At 44.5% G+C, this 16,119-nt stretch overlaps 1 protein-coding gene across 1 annotated transcript in view; it reads right to left on the bottom strand.

The window, feature by feature from the left end:
- The window catches only part of DPP6 (dipeptidyl peptidase like 6), a 1,705,234-nt gene that overhangs the window by 1,669,491 nt on the left and 19,624 nt on the right, over positions 1 to 16,119 (bottom strand). The gene's annotated exons all lie outside the window — the stretch shown is intronic.

Genomic DNA, 16,119 nt, shown 5'->3' with positions numbered 1-16,119 from the left:
GAGGAGGAAGCCGAGAAGGAGGAGGTGGCAACAGGAGGCAAAGAATGTTGCCCTGCGATCCTTGGCGGCGGAAGGACGTGCGCCAAACAGCTCTCCGCCTGGGGCCCAGCTGCCACTACATTTACCCAGTGTGCAGTTAGGGAGATATAGCGTCCCTGGCCGTGCTTACTGGTCCACGTATCTGTGGTTAGGTGGACCTTGCCACAGATGGCGTTGCGCAGTGCACACTTGATTTTATCGGATACTTGGTTGTGCAGGGAAGGCACGGCTCTCTTGGAGAAGTAGTGCCGGCTGGGAACAACATACTGTGGGACAGCAAGCGACATGAGCTGTTTGAAGCTGTCTGTGTCCACCAGCCTAAATGACAGCATTTCATAGGCCAGTAGTTTAGAAATGCTGGCATTCAGGGCCAGGGATCGAGGGTGGCTAGGTGGGAATTTACGCTTTCTATCAAATGTTTGTGAGATGGAGAGCTGAACGCTGGCGTGTGACATGGTTGAGACGCTTGGTGACGGAGGTGGTGGTGGTGGTGTTGGTGGTACATCCCCTGTTTGCTGGGCGGCAGGTGCCAACGTTCCTCCAGAGGCGGAGGAAGAGGCCGAGGCGGCAGCAGCAGAATAGGCCGAGGCGGCAGCAGCAGAAGAGGTAGCAGGGGGAGCCTGAGTGACTTCCTTGGTTTTAAGGTGTTTACTCCACTGCAGTTCATGCTTTGCATGCAGGTGCCTGGTCATGCAGGTTGTGCTCAGGTTCAGAACGTTAATGCCTCGCTTCAGGCTCTGATGGCACAGCGTGCAAACCACTCGGGTCTTGTCGTCAGCACATTGTTTGAAGAAGTGCCATGCCAGGGAACTCCTTGAAGCTGCCTTTGGGGTGCTCGGTCCCAGATGGCGGCGGTCAGTAGCAGGCGGAGTCTCTTGGCGGCGGGTGTTCTGCTTTTGCCCACTGCTCCCTCTTTTGCTACGCTGTTGGCTCGGTCTCACCACTGCCTCTTCCTCCGAACTGTGAAAGTCAGTGGCACGACCTTCATTCCATGTGGGGTCTAGGACCTCATCGTCCCCTGCATCGTCTTCCACCCAGTCTTGATCCCTGACCTCCTGTTCAGTCTGCACACTGCAGAAAGACGCAGCAGTTGGCACCTGTGTTTCGTCATCATCAGAGACATGCTGAGGTGGTATTCCCATGTCCTCATCATCAGGAAACATAAGTGGTTGTGCGTCAGTGCATTCTATGTCTTTCACCGCTGGGGAAGGGCTAGGTGGATGCCCTTGGGAAACCCTGCCAGCGGAGTCTTCAAACAGCATAAGAGACTGCTGCATAACTTGAGGCTGAGACAGTTTCCCTGGTATGCATGGGGGTGATGTGACAGACTGATGGGGTTGGTTTTCAGGCGCCATCTGTGCGCTTTCTGCAGAAGACTGGGTGGGAGATAATGTGAACGTGCTGGATCCACTGTCGGCCACCCAATTGACTAATGCCTGTACCTGCTCAGGCCTTACCATCCTTAGAACGGCATTGGGCCCCACCATATATCGCTGTAAATTCTGGCGGCTACTGGGACCTGAGGTAGTTGGTACACTAGGACGTGTGGATGTGGCAGAACGGCCACGTCCTCTCCCAGCACCAGAGGGTCCACTAACACCACCACGACCATGTCCACGTCCGCGTCCCTTACTAGATGTTTTTCTCATTGTTATGGTTCACCACAACAACAAATATATTATTTGGCCCAATGTATTGTATTCAAATTCAGCGGGATATAAATTTGAGGCCTAGTATTTAGGCGCTGGGTGACCGGTATGGATTTAGTGACAGAATTAGACTTGGAAATGCACAGAAGCGTGTGTGTGAAGTTATTCTGAATGACCCTATGTGCACCTTCAATATGATCTACCCTTTTAGGGATAGATTTCAAATAGCTCTGATATAGCAGAAACGACTAAATTATGAAATTGCTAAATTGGGAATTGTATTTCAACCCAGAACAAAAAATGTGCTTTGACGGACACTAAATAACTTTCCCAGCCACAACAGGACAGCGGTAACGAGAGATTTAGCGGGATATAAATTTGAGGCCTAGTATTTAGGCGCTGGGTGACAGGTATGGGTTTAGTGACAGAATTAGATTTGGAAATGCACAGTAGCGGGTGTGTGAAGTTATTCTGAATGACCCTATGTGCACCTTGAATATTATATACCCTTTTAGGGATAGATTTCAAATAGCTCTGATATAGCAGAAACCACTAAATTATGAAATTGCTAAATTGGGAATTGTATTTCAACCCAGAACAAGAAATGTGCTTGAACGGACACTAAATAACTCGCCCAGCTACAGCACTAGGGACAGATTTAGCTGGATATAAATTTGAGGCCTAGTATTTAGGCGCTGGGTGACAGGTATGGGTTTAGTGCCAGAATTAGACTTGGAAATACACAGTAGCGGGTGTGTGTGAAGTTATTCTGAATGACCCAATGTGCACCTTGAATATTATATACCCTTTTAGGGATAGATTTCAAATAGCTCTGATATAGCAGAAACCACTAAATTATGAAATTGCTAAATTGGGAATTGTATTTCAACCCAGAACAAGAAATGTGCTTGAACGGACACTAAATAACTCGCCCAGCTACAGCACTAAGGACAGATTTAGCGGGATATAAATTTGAGGCCTAGTATTTAGGCGCTGGGTGACAGGTATGGGTTTAGTGCCAGAATTAGACTTGGAAATACACAGTAGCGGGTGTGTGTGAAGTTATTCTGAATGACCCAATGTGCACCTTGAATATTATATACCCTTTTAGGGATAGATTTCAAATAGCTCTGATATAGCAGAAACCACTAAATTATGAAATTGCTAAATTGGGAATTGTATTTCAACCCAGAACAAGAAATGTGCTTGAACGGACACTAAATAACTCGCCCAGCTACAGCACTAAGGACAGATTTAGCGGGATATAAATTTGAGGCCTAGTATTTAGGCGCTGGGTGACAGGTATGGGTTTAGTGCCAGAATTAGACTTGGAAATACACAGTAGCGGGTGTGTGTGAAGTTATTCTGAATGACCCAATGTGCACCTTGAATATTATATACCCTTTTAGGGATAGATTTCAAATAGCTCTGATATAGCAGAAACCACTAAATTATGAAATTGCTAAATTGGGAATTGTATTTCAACCCAGAACAAGAAATGTGCTTGAACGGACACTAAATAACTCGCCCAGCTACAGCACTAGGGACAGATTTAGCTGGATATAAATTTGAGGCCTAGTATTTAGGCGCTGGGTGACAGGTATGGGTTTAGTGCCAGAATTAGACTTGGAAATACACAGTAGCGGGTGTGTGTGAAGTTATTCTGAATGACCCAATGTGCACCTTGAATATTATATACCCTTTTAGGGATAGATTTCAAATAGCTCTGATATAGCAGAAACCACTAAATTATGAAATTGCTAAATTGGGAATTGTATTTCAACCCAGAACAAGAAATGTGCTTGAACGGACACTAAATAACTCGCCCAGCTACAGCACTAAGGACAGATTTAGCGGGATATAAATTTGAGGCCTAGTATTTAGGCGCTGGGTGACAGGTATGGGTTTAGTGCCAGAATTAGACTTGGAAATACACAGTAGCGGGTGTGTGTGAAGTTATTCTGAATGACCCAATGTGCACCTTGAATATTATATACCCTTTTAGGGATAGATTTCAAATAGCTCTGATATAGCAGAAACCACTAAATTATGAAATTGCTAAATTGGGAATTGTATTTCAACCCAGAACAAGAAATGTGCTTGAACGGACACTAAATAACTCGCCCAGCTACAGCACTAAGGACAGATTTAGCGGGATATAAATTTGAGGCCTAGTATTTAGGCGCTGGGTGACAGGTATGGGTTTAGTGCCAGAATTAGACTTGGAAATACACAGTAGCGGGTGTGTGTGAAGTTATTCTGAATGACCCAATGTGCACCTTGAATATTATATACCCTTTTAGGGATAGATTTCAAATAGCTCTGATATAGCAGAAACCACTAAATTATGAAATTGCTAAATTGGGAATTGTATTTCAACCCAGAACAAGAAATGTGCTTGAACGGACACTAAATAACTCGCCCAGCTACAGCACTAGGGACAGATTTAGCTGGATATAAATTTGAGGCCTAGTATTTAGGCGCTGGGTGACAGGTATGGGTTTAGTGCCAGAATTAGACTTGGAAATACACAGTAGCGGGTGTGTGTGAAGTTATTCTGAATGACCCAATGTGCACCTTGAATATTATATACCCTTTTAGGGATAGATTTCAAATAGCTCTGATATAGCAGAAACCACTAAATTATGAAATTGCTAAATTGGGAATTGTATTTCAACCCAGAACAAGAAATGTGCTTGAACGGACACTAAATAACTCGCCCAGCTACAGCACTAAGGACAGATTTAGCGGGATATAAATTTGAGGCCTAGTATTTAGGCGCTGGGTGACAGGTATGGGTTTAGTGCCAGAATTAGACTTGGAAATACACAGTAGCGGGTGTGTGTGAAGTTATTCTGAATGACCCAATGTGCACCTTGAATATTATATACCCTTTTAGGGATAGATTTCAAATAGCTCTGATATAGCAGAAACCACTAAATTATGAAATTGCTAAATTGGGAATTGTATTTCAACCCAGAACAAGAAATGTGCTTGAACGGACACTAAATAACTCGCCCAGCTACAGCACTAAGGACAGATTTAGCGGGATATAAATTTGAGGCCTAGTATTTAGGCGCTGGGTGACAGGTATGGGTTTAGTGCCAGAATTAGACTTGGAAATACACAGTAGCGGGTGTGTGTGAAGTTATTCTGAATGACCCAATGTGCACCTTGAATATTATATACCCTTTTAGGGATAGATTTCAAATAGCTCTGATATAGCAGAAACCACTAAATTATGAAATTGCTAAATTGGGAATTGTATTTCAACCCAGAACAAGAAATGTGCTTGAACGGACACTAAATAACTCGCCCAGCTACAGCACTAAGGACAGATTTAGCGGGATATAAATTTGAGGCCTAGTATTTAGGCGCTGGGTGACAGGTATGGGTTTAGTGCCAGAATTAGACTTGGAAATACACAGTAGCGGGTGTGTGTGAAGTTATTCTGAATGACCCAATGTGCACCTTGAATATTATATACCCTTTTAGGGATAGATTTCAAATAGCTCTGATATAGCAGAAACCACTAAATTATGAAATTGCTAAATTGGGAATTGTATTTCAACCCAGAACAAGAAATGTGCTTGAACGGACACTAAATAACTCGCCCAGCTACAGCACTAAGGACAGATTTAGCGGGATATAAATTTGAGGCCTAGTATTTAGGCGCTGGGTGACAGGTATGGGTTTAGTGCCAGAATTAGACTTGGAAATACACAGTAGCGGGTGTGTGTGAAGTTATTCTGAATGACCCAATGTGCACCTTGAATATTATATACCCTTTTAGGGATAGATTTCAAATAGCTCTGATATAGCAGAAACCACTAAATTATGAAATTGCTAAATTGGGAATTGTATTTCAACCCAGAACAAGAAATGTGCTTGAACGGACACTAAATAACTCGCCCAGCTACAGCACTAAGGACAGATTTAGCGGGATATAAATTTGAGGCCTAGTATTTAGGCGCTGGGTGACAGGTATGGGTTTAGTGCCAGAATTAGACTTGGAAATACACAGTAGCAGGTGTGTGTGAAGTTATTCTGAATGACCCAATGTGCACCTTGAATATTATATACCCTTTTAGGGATAGATTTCAAATAGCTCTGATATAGCAGAAACCACTAAATTATGAAATTGCTAAATTGGGAATTGTATTTCAACCCAGAACAAGAAATGTGCTTGAACGGACACTAAATAACTCGCCCAGCTACAGCACTAAGGACAGATTTAGCGGGATATAAATTTGAGGCCTAGTATTTAGGCGCTGGGTGACAGGTATGGGTTTAGTGCCAGAATTAGACTTGGAAATACACAGTAGCGGGTGTGTGTGAAGTTATTCTGAATGACCCAATGTGCACCTTGAATATTATATACCCTTTTAGGGATAGATTTCAAATAGCTCTGATATAGCAGAAACCACTAAATTATGAAATTGCTAAATTGGGAATTGTATTTCAACCCAGAACAAGAAATGTGCTTGAACGGACACTAAATAACTCGCCCAGCTACAGCACTAGGGACAGATTTAGCTGGATATAAATTTGAGGCCTAGTATTTAGGCGCTGCGTGACAGGTATGGGTTTAGTGCCAGAATTAGACTTGGAAATACACAGTAGCGGGTGTGTGTGAAGTTATTCTGAATGACCCAATGTGCACCTTGAATATTATATACCCTTTTAGGGATAGATTTCAAATAGCTCTGATATAGCAGAAACCACTAAATTATGAAATTGCTAAATTGGGAATTGTATTTCAACCCAGAACAAGAAATGTGCTTGAACGGACACTAAATAACTCGCCCAGCTACAGCACTAGGGACAGATTTAGCTGGATATAAATTTGAGGCCTAGTATTTAGGCGCTGGGTGACCGGTATGGATTTAGTGACAGAATTAGACTGGGATATGGCCAAAAAATAAACAGACTATTGCTGGTTAAATGCACTTGGTGTGACAGCTTCACCCTGATGTAGGCTTTAGCCAAAAAACAACCACACCATTGAGGGTTAAATGCACTTGGTGACAGGCGCAGCTTGCCCCTGATTTAGTATATGGCCAAAAAATGAACAGACTATTGCTGGTTAAATGCACTTGGTGTGACAGCTTCACCCTGATGTAGGCTTTAGCCAAAAAACAACCACACCATTGAGGGTTAAATGCACTTGGTGACAGGCGCAGCTTGCCCCTGATTTTGTATATGGCCAAAAAATGAACAGACTATTGCTGGTTAAATGCACTTGGTGTGACAGCTTCACCCTGATGTAGGCTTTAGCCAAAAAACAACCACACCATTGAGGGTTAAATGCACTTGGTCGCAGCTTGTGCTGGCGCACCACAAGACACAAAATGGCCGCCGATCACCCCAGAAAAATGTGACTGACAAACGGTCTGTGCAGCCTAAAAACAGTGAGCAATTGAGGATCAGCAGCTCAATGATCCACAGCTGCAGATCGATCAGTTAATCAAGTCCTTTGGAGGAGTTAATCTGCCTAATCTCGCCCTACTGTCGCAGCCGCAACCTCTCCCTACGCTAATCAGAGCAGAGTGACGGGCGGCGCTATGTGACTCCAGCTTAAATAGAGGCTGGGTCACATGGTGCTCTGGCCAATCACAGCCATGCCAATAGTAGGCATGGCTGTGATGGCCTCTTGGGGCAAGTAGTATGACGCTTGTTGATTGGCTGCTTTGCAGCCTTTCAAAAAGCGCCAAGAAAGCGTCACAAAAGCGCGAAGAAAGCGACGAACACCGAACCCGAACCCGGACTTTTACGAAAATGTCCGGGTTCGGGTCCGTGTCACGGACACCCCAAAATTCGGTACGAACCCGAACTATACAGTTCGAGTTCGCTCATCCCTACACATCATCCCTTTGTACCATGGAAAGTGCAGATAGTACATTAACCCTGAGTGGCAACAAACACTATAGCAGTAACAATCCTAGGCAATTTAGCAGTAAACCATTTGATACCTTTACCAGTGGACTACTGGGTCAATGCCTGTAGAAAGGAGGAAGGTTCCTTAAGCAACAAGCAGCCTTTTAGCTAGAGATGGGTCTGATGTGATGTCTGTGTGAAGTACAAAACAAAATAAATGGCTCCAGTGACACGTATAGGAGACTTTTATTTGGATTGTAATATAAGAGGAGTATTTTGTGGTAAATTTTAGTTAGGTTCATTCATTTCTTTTTTTATTTAGTGTGTCTTAAAATAAAGGTACCACATAACTTGTCTATATAGACTTAATTTAACTGTCTCACCACCCTGTCCCTTAGTTTATTTGTCTATATTAAATTCATCTTACATCCGGTAGATCCTACCAGGCAGAACTACTGTGAATGACCTGTGAACTCTTGAAAGGCCTAGAGAAGTAATTTAGAATTCTTCTCTTTTTTCGTGGCATTCTTGGAGGCACATTGAGACCTATGCTTAAACATGAAACATTTCAACGTGTCAATCAAATAATCTTTCAATAATTTGAATAAAATGTCTTCATTTTCATAATTTAATCACTCCTTTGCTTAATAATTGTAGAAGACACCTTCAGTGAAAAAGAGAATTATGATGAATTATGGTGATTGCAACATTACGTTACTTTTATTGATTTATAGCTTGCTGTGGGTATAAGAGACCTTCAGAAAGACTTAAAAGTTGAAGACTGCAGATGAATTTTATTAAAGACTTATAACTAATTTATGAATCCTGTCAAAGGAAACTTTGTAGGTTAATTAATACAACCTCCAGGATGGATAACTAGGTATAGAGAGTAGTGGATTGCTCAAAAATAATGACATTTACATCTTTAATTATACTTAGTATATACACTCATGGCAAAAGGTATATGGACACCCCTTCTTAATAGTGAGTTCAGCTATATCAGTGGCAGCCATTTCTAATAGATGCCTTAATCAAGTGAAGTCATATATGCTCCATAGTCAATGTGAGAAGAAGGCAGTGTTGAACAAGCTTGTCGTTGGAACCACCAGAAGAAATTAAGTCCTACCACCAATCTATATAGGCATATTGCTCTGCACCTTAAATTGCATCCTAAATTATAAAATTGTTAATCAACTGTAATGGGTTATTTGTGAATAAAACCTATAAAAATGGATTCTAGCAGCAAGCCACGGACTCCAACACAGCTTTAAATGGGGTTGTCTTTTGCTCAGGCTCTAGTAGACTCAGTGGGTCACACTCTAGTAGACTGAGCCTGACCAGTAGGGGTCAAACTCCTGGGACCCATGGAGATAAGCTGTTTGAAGAGAAGGCAGTCCTCATATGAGAGCTGACTTCTCTGCTCTTTTTACTTGCTGGCCGCAGAGGTGAGCAGGTATAATTACAAGTATGACATCCCCATTCTCTTTTATGGGACAGCTCCATCTGTTTAACTGGACAGGACAGAGCCATCCTATAGAAGTGAATGGGGGCGCCATACTTGTTCTTACTCCTGCTCACCAATGCAATTGTTGTAACCAGACAGAACAGAGAAGGCAGTGCTTGTACGAGCGCTGCCTTCTCTTCAAACAGCCAATCAACGAGGTTAGTAGGAGTCAGATTTCTGCCGATCTGATATCGATGACCTTTCCTGAGGATGTCATCAATAGTAAAAGGTGGACAACCCAAATAACTAATGATGGTTTGTCTTTAGGATAGGTCTTCAATATCAGATTGATGTGGGTCCAACTGCTGGTACCCAGATTATCAGCTGTTGTTTTATGCTGTGGTGCTGGAACCAGGCACCAGCACTGCAGAGATGATTGAATAGGAGCAGAACTGCAGTAGACTGGCACAACCTCTACATAATGAATGGAGTTGTTTAGACCTGGAGCATAGTTCTAAAAACAGCTGTTCGGTAGGGCGAATGGGGGACCCCCACCGATCGGATATTGATGACCTATTCTAGGAATAATTAATTCCAAGAAAAAAAAACATAGAACAATGCATTGTGCTGTGTCTTTGTTACTCCTAGAAATACTGGATATAGATAAAATGATTATTTGACTTTACCATTCAATTTGTCTCTTCTCACAGTTAAACACTGTTGTCATTCATTGGGCAATGTTAGACTGCGTGGGACACAACCTACTGAAAAAGGGGATGGTCAAACTATAAATGTATTCATACATTTGCAGCAGGAATAATTGAGGAATGGCACAATGCGGAGTACTGCAAAGATGTTCCAGGGAAATACAAAGTCAAGCATTTACTAAAAGGTCTTGTATAGTGTTGATAGAGCACCAAAGTGCTCAGGTGCTCGAGTAGAGCACCTCGGGATGCTCGGGTGCTCTACCGAGCACCCGAGCACAATGGAAGTCAATGGCAGAACCCGAGCATTAAACCAGGCAACCGCTGGGTGTCTGGTTCACATGAAAAGGTCAGAAATTAATGGAAAGACCACTGAAATGGTTCGGGTGAGGATGTCTGGATGCACCTTGGACTCCCAGGCTGGGAACAATGTTGTCCGAGTAGTACGCCAATTTTACAGACTGACAATAATATGCACAAAACCGAAGATAAAATCGATTTTTGAGGAAAAACTCTTAAGAAGCATTCTTTGCGGTATATTTACTTGTGTATAAAGTTCAAATGCTGCAAAAAATTACAAGGAAAAGGCAGTCCGATACAACCTGTATATCACATAAAGGAGGGCCTCATTCACATTATGATACAATTGTTCAGGTAGTGGGACTCTTACACTCATAAAGCCTGTGCACTAAATTAAAGGGCATGCCAAAAATTACAAGGAACCGGCGCTCCAATACACCCTTTATTACACATAAAGGAGGGCATCATACACACCCATATAAAAACAAAGCAACAGTAGACACTGTAGTCCGTGTATACCCCAAAAGTTTGTTAATAATAGCAGCAGTCCAGATGACAGGAGCCGGTCCTCTCTCCTGTATGTAATAGTAGAAGAAAATAGGTTCTGGTCTGCACTTCTCCCTGCAAACACATAGCCACGTGTGCACACAGGAAAAAATTTGTTTATCCCAGGCAGACACCCTGTTCCTCGCTCCACGCTGCCCAGCAAAATCTCATACACTCCAGCACCTTCAAAGAAACACCAACATAGTGCAGCATCCACGGTACTTTTAAATGAAAACCTATTTATTGTACTCACAAACAAGCACTTGATATCAGCATAAAATATTAGTCAGTCCGCTGTCCGCCCCTATACACCCTTGAAAAATTATGATTGATGGCCTGCTGGTGTCCCTCTAAAACATTAGGGGCGAGGGCCTGCTACTGATCTGACCATCTAAAACATTAGGGGTGAGTGTCTGCTGCTGAGCTGACCATCTAAAACATTAGGGGTGAGGGTCTGCTGCTGAGCTGACTCTCTATAACATTAAGGACGAGTGACTGCTGCTGATCTGACCATCTAAAACATTATGGACGAGGGCCTGCTGCAGAGCTGACCATCTAAAACATTAGGAGTGAGGGCCTGATGCCGAGCTGACCATCTAAAACATTATGAGCAAGGGCCTGCTGCTGAGCTGACCATCTAAAACATTAGGGGGGAGGGTCTGCTGCTGAGCTGACTCTCTAAAACATTAGGGGTGAGTGCCTGCTGTTGATCTGACCATCAAAAAAATTATTGTTGAGGGTCTGCTGCTGAGCTGACTCTCTAAAACATTAGGGGCGAGGGCCTGCTGCTGATCTGACCATGGAAACATTTATGGTTGAGGGCCTGCTGCTGAACTGACCCTCTAAAACATTAGGAGCGAGGGCAGCCTAATAAGCATGTTGATATGATGGAGGAGGACGAGAAAAGGAAAATTGAACCATATACTCTTTTTTGTGGTGGAAGGGGTGCATGGGAATACAGTGTATTCAATACACCATAAAATCCACATTTAAAGAGCCTTTATTTTCAGCTACTTTCCTCTGGTGGAGTAGAGAAGTCAGGGGTAATCCAGGCCTTGTTCATTTTCATAAGAGTCAACCGGTCAGGATTTTCAGTTGACAGGAGGACTCGCTTATCTGTTATTATGCTCCCAGCAGCACTAAATACCCTCTCTGACAAAATGCTGGCGGCAGAGCAGGCCAACACCTCCAAGGCATAGAGCATCAGTTCGTGCCACGTGTCCAGCTTTGACACCCAATAGTTGTAATGCACTGAGGGATCATTGAGGACGCAGACAGGGTCTGCTACATACTCCTTCACCATCTTCCAAAATTTTCTCCATCTTGTGACAGTAGGCCACACATCAGGATAAGGGTGCTGGCGGGGTGTCATGAAACTGTCCCAGGCCTTAGAGAGTGTTGTCCTGCCTCAGTTGCAACTGCTGTATGTTCCCCTCGTCTCCCCTCGTCCCAGTTGCCCAAGGAACTACGTACTCTTCCGCAAGCGTTGTCAGCTGGACATTTTTGGAGCAATTTTTCCACAAGGACCTTCTTGTATTGCACCATTTTGCTAGTCCTCTCTACCACAGGCATGAGAGATGAGAAGTTCTCTTTGTAGCGGGGATCGAGAAGGGTGAACAATAATCCACCAGTAATCGTAAACCCTCGTATAAAGCGAGGGTCACGGGAAATGCAGCATAACATAAAGTCAGCCATGTGTGCTAGAGTCCCAATATACAAGACTTTGCTGTCCTCATCAGGAGGATGACTCTCAATCTCCTCATCCTCTTCCTTCTCTTCGGCCCATCCACGCTGAACAAATGGAATTAACTTGCTATGAGTACTACCCTCTCTAGCGGATGCAACCGTCTCCTGCTCCTTCTCTTCTTCCTCATCATTATCCAATTTGCGCTGAGAAGACGAATTGAGAGTGGTCTGGCTATCACCCTGTGTACTGTCCTCCCCCAGTTCCACCTCTCCCACATGCAAACTGTCCACCTTCATTGTGAGCAGTGAGTGTTTCAGTAGACACAGAAGTGGGATGGTTATGCTGATAATAGCGGCATCGCCGCTCACCATCTGTGCTGATTCTTCAAAGTTGCATAAAACCTCACAGAGGTCAGACATCTTTGCCCACTCGTTGTTTGTGAAGAGCGGAAGCTGACTGAAAAGGTAACGCCCTTGTTGCATCTGGTATTCCACTACTGCCCTCTGCTGCTCACAAAGCCTGGCCGACATGTGGAACGTGGAGTTCCAGTGCATGCTCACGTTGCACAACAGTCGGTGAGCTGGCAATTCCAAGCGCTGCTGCAGAGCTGCCAGCCCCGCGGAAGCTGTAGTTGACTTTCGGAAATGGGCACACGCACGGTGCACCTTCACCAGTAGCTCAGGAAAGTTGGAGTAGGTTTTGAGAAACCGCTGAACCACTAAGTTTAACACATGGGCTAGGCATGGTATGTGTGTGAGCTTGCCAAGCTCTGAAGTTGCCACCAAGTTACAGCCATTATCAGACACAATCATGCCTGGTTGTAGGTTGAGTGGCGAGAGCCACAGCTCAGTATGGTCCCTTATACCCTGCCGCAGCTCTGCAGCGGTGTGCTGTTTGTCACCTAAGCAAATAAGTTTCAGCAATGCCTGTTGTTGCTTCCCCACTGCAGTGTTACACTGCTTCCAGCTACTGACTGATGGCTGACTGGTGCAGCAAGATGACAATTCAGAGGTGGAAGCTGAGGAGAAGGGGGGGTTTCAGCCACTATTGTAGGTGGTGGCGAAAATCCTGATGGAAGTAGGGCCCGCAATCCTAGGCTTCGGTAGCACCTGTGCCATCCTAGAGTATGACTCGCTTCCGGCCTCCGCAATGTTCACCCAGTTTGCCGTCAGGAAAATGTAGTGTCCCTGGCCACAAGCAATTTTCCATGTGTCAGTCGTTAAGTGGACCTTCCCAATAACTGCGTTGGTCAGGACACGGGTGATGTTACGGCACAACTGGTCAAAATAGTGTAAAGAGGGACGGCCGCAGCCATCAGGCGCCGGAAAGCCTCAGTGTCCACAATCCTAAATGACAACATTTCCAGGGCCAGCAGTTTGGAAAGGTGCACATTTAGTGCTATGGCCTGTGGGTGAGTGGCTGGGTATTTGCGCTTTCGTTCAAAGACCTGGAGTATGGACATCTGTACGCTGCACTGGGACACAGAAATGGATGTGCTAGCTGATGGTGCTTGCACAAGTCCAGGTGCAGGGCGGTAGGTATCCAGGCCTGCGTCTTGGACAGCAGATTGACCAGCACGTAACACAGGGGAAGAGGAGGCAGTGGTGTGACCCGCAGGCACTGATTATGGACCCAGGTGTTCAGCCCACGTATTAGGGTGCTTTGATGCCATGTGGCAGATCATGCTGGTGGTGGTGAGGTTGCTAGTATTCATTCACCTGCTCATTTTGGTACAGCACAGGTTGCAAATGACAATTCTTTTATCACCCGCAGTTTCATAAAAAATCACCAGACTGTGGAACACCTACCCCTTGGCAAGGAATATTTCTGCAAGGGGGTGCTCCGGGGAACAGTTGTGGGCCTGTTAGGTGTGGCCCGCCTTTTCCCTTTTGCCACCCCACTGCCTCTTCCAGCCTGTTGTGGTGCTGCGGATCCCTCCTCCTCTGTACTGCTGTGCTCGCTCGGCTTGCCACCTTCCCAGGTTGGGTCAGTGATTTCATTGTCCACCACCTCCTCTTCCATTTCCTCACTCTGGTCATCCTCCTGACTTGTTGACCTAACAACAACCTTGGTTATTGTCTCATCCTCATTATCAACCTCTTGAGACACTAATTGCCGTTGACCTATTGGCAACTGTGTCTCATCATCATCATCCACCTTGTGAAACCCTAATTGCCATTCCCCATCGCCATCTTATTTTGACTGTGGATGCTCAAGAGTTTGGGAATCAGGGCCCAAGATCTCCTCATGTCCCTCTTCAAGCGTGCTTGGCGAGAATCCCAATTTAAGGAATAGCGCTGAAAGGAGCCGTGGGATTACTTGTTTGCAAAGACTCTCCATGGTGGTAGGAAGGAGGATCAGAGCAAGGATTTTGTTGACCAGACTCTTGGCTACTGAGACTGGACTTTGTGGAAGACAGGGTGGTGTTTAACCGACTGGAAGCAATATCTGCTGCAAACCAACTGACCACCTGCTCGTACTGGTCTGATTTCGAGAGTGGTGTCCTGTGCTGCCCTGCAAACTGGGACATGAAGCTAGGTATCATGGTTAAGTGTGTTTCTTGTGCTCTGCCAGCAGGCACCATTTCATCACTCCCAGGGCCACGGCTTCTGCGTGCTCCATCAGCAGCACGGCCACTTCCCCGTCCTTTACTGCTCACCTTCATCATAATAAATGTTATATATGCTTGCAAGTATGTCACATGTACAGTAGCACAGTTTTTTTTAAGTGTATGCACAAATAAATTACAGTCAATGTCACAGATATTTGGGATACGGAAACGTTATACATGAGAGGTACCACAGGTAGTGGCGCTGCTGTCAACAGCAGCTAAGAAAAAATTACAGTCAAGGTCACTAATATTTGGGATGCATAAATGTTATATAGGACAGGTACCAAAGGTAATGGCGCTGCTGTCACCAGCGACTAAGAAAAAATTACAGTCAATGTCACAGATATTTTAATGCGGAAACGTTATACAGGAGAGGTACCACTGTTAATGGTGTTGTTGCCAACAGCGGCTAAGAAAAAATGACAGTCAAAGTCACAGATATTTGGGATGCGAAAACGATATACAAGAGATGTAGCGCAGGTAATGTCACTGTCTGCAGCGTCTAAGGAAAAAGTACACTAGATGTCACAGATATTTTTAGGATGCGCAAACGATATACAGGAGATGTAGCGCAGCTAATGTAACTGTCCACAGCGGACTCCGTCTACGGAAAAAGTACACTGGATGTCACAGATATTTTTAGGATACACAAACATTATACACGATATGTAGCGCAGGTAATGTCACTGTCCGCAGCAGACACCGTCTACCGAAAAAGTGCACTGGATGTCACAGATATTTTTAGTATGCGCACATGTTAAACAGGAGATGTAGTGCAGATAATGTCGCTGTCCGCAGTGTCTATAGAAAAAGTACACTGGATGTCACAGCTATTTTTAGGATACACAAACATTATACAGGAGATGTAGCGCAGGTAATGTCACTGTCCGCAGCAGACACCGTCTACCGAAAAAGTGCACTGAATGTCACAGATATTTAGTATGCGCTCACGTTAAACAGGAGATGTAGCACAGATAATGTCGCTGTCCGCAGCGTCTATGGAAAAATAGCACTGGATGTCACAGATATTTTTAGGATGCAACTGTCCGTAGTGCCTACGGAAAAAGTACACTGGATGTAACAGATATTTTTAGGATGCGCAAACGTTATACAGGAGATGTAGCACATGTAATGTAACTGTCCTCAGCGGACACCGTCTACCCAAAAAGTACACTGGATTTCAAAGATATTTTTAAGTTGCGCACACGTTAACACAGGAGATGTAGCGCAGATAATGTCTCTGTCTGCAGCAGCCAAACAAT

Source organism: Bufo gargarizans, chromosome 5 (genome assembly GCF_014858855.1).
Source record: "Bufo gargarizans isolate SCDJY-AF-19 chromosome 5, ASM1485885v1, whole genome shotgun sequence".
NCBI classification, from domain to species: Eukaryota; Metazoa; Chordata; class Amphibia; order Anura; family Bufonidae; genus Bufo; species Bufo gargarizans.
The sequence above is the reverse complement of the archived record's forward strand: the minus strand, read 5'-3'. Positions and strand labels throughout refer to the sequence as shown.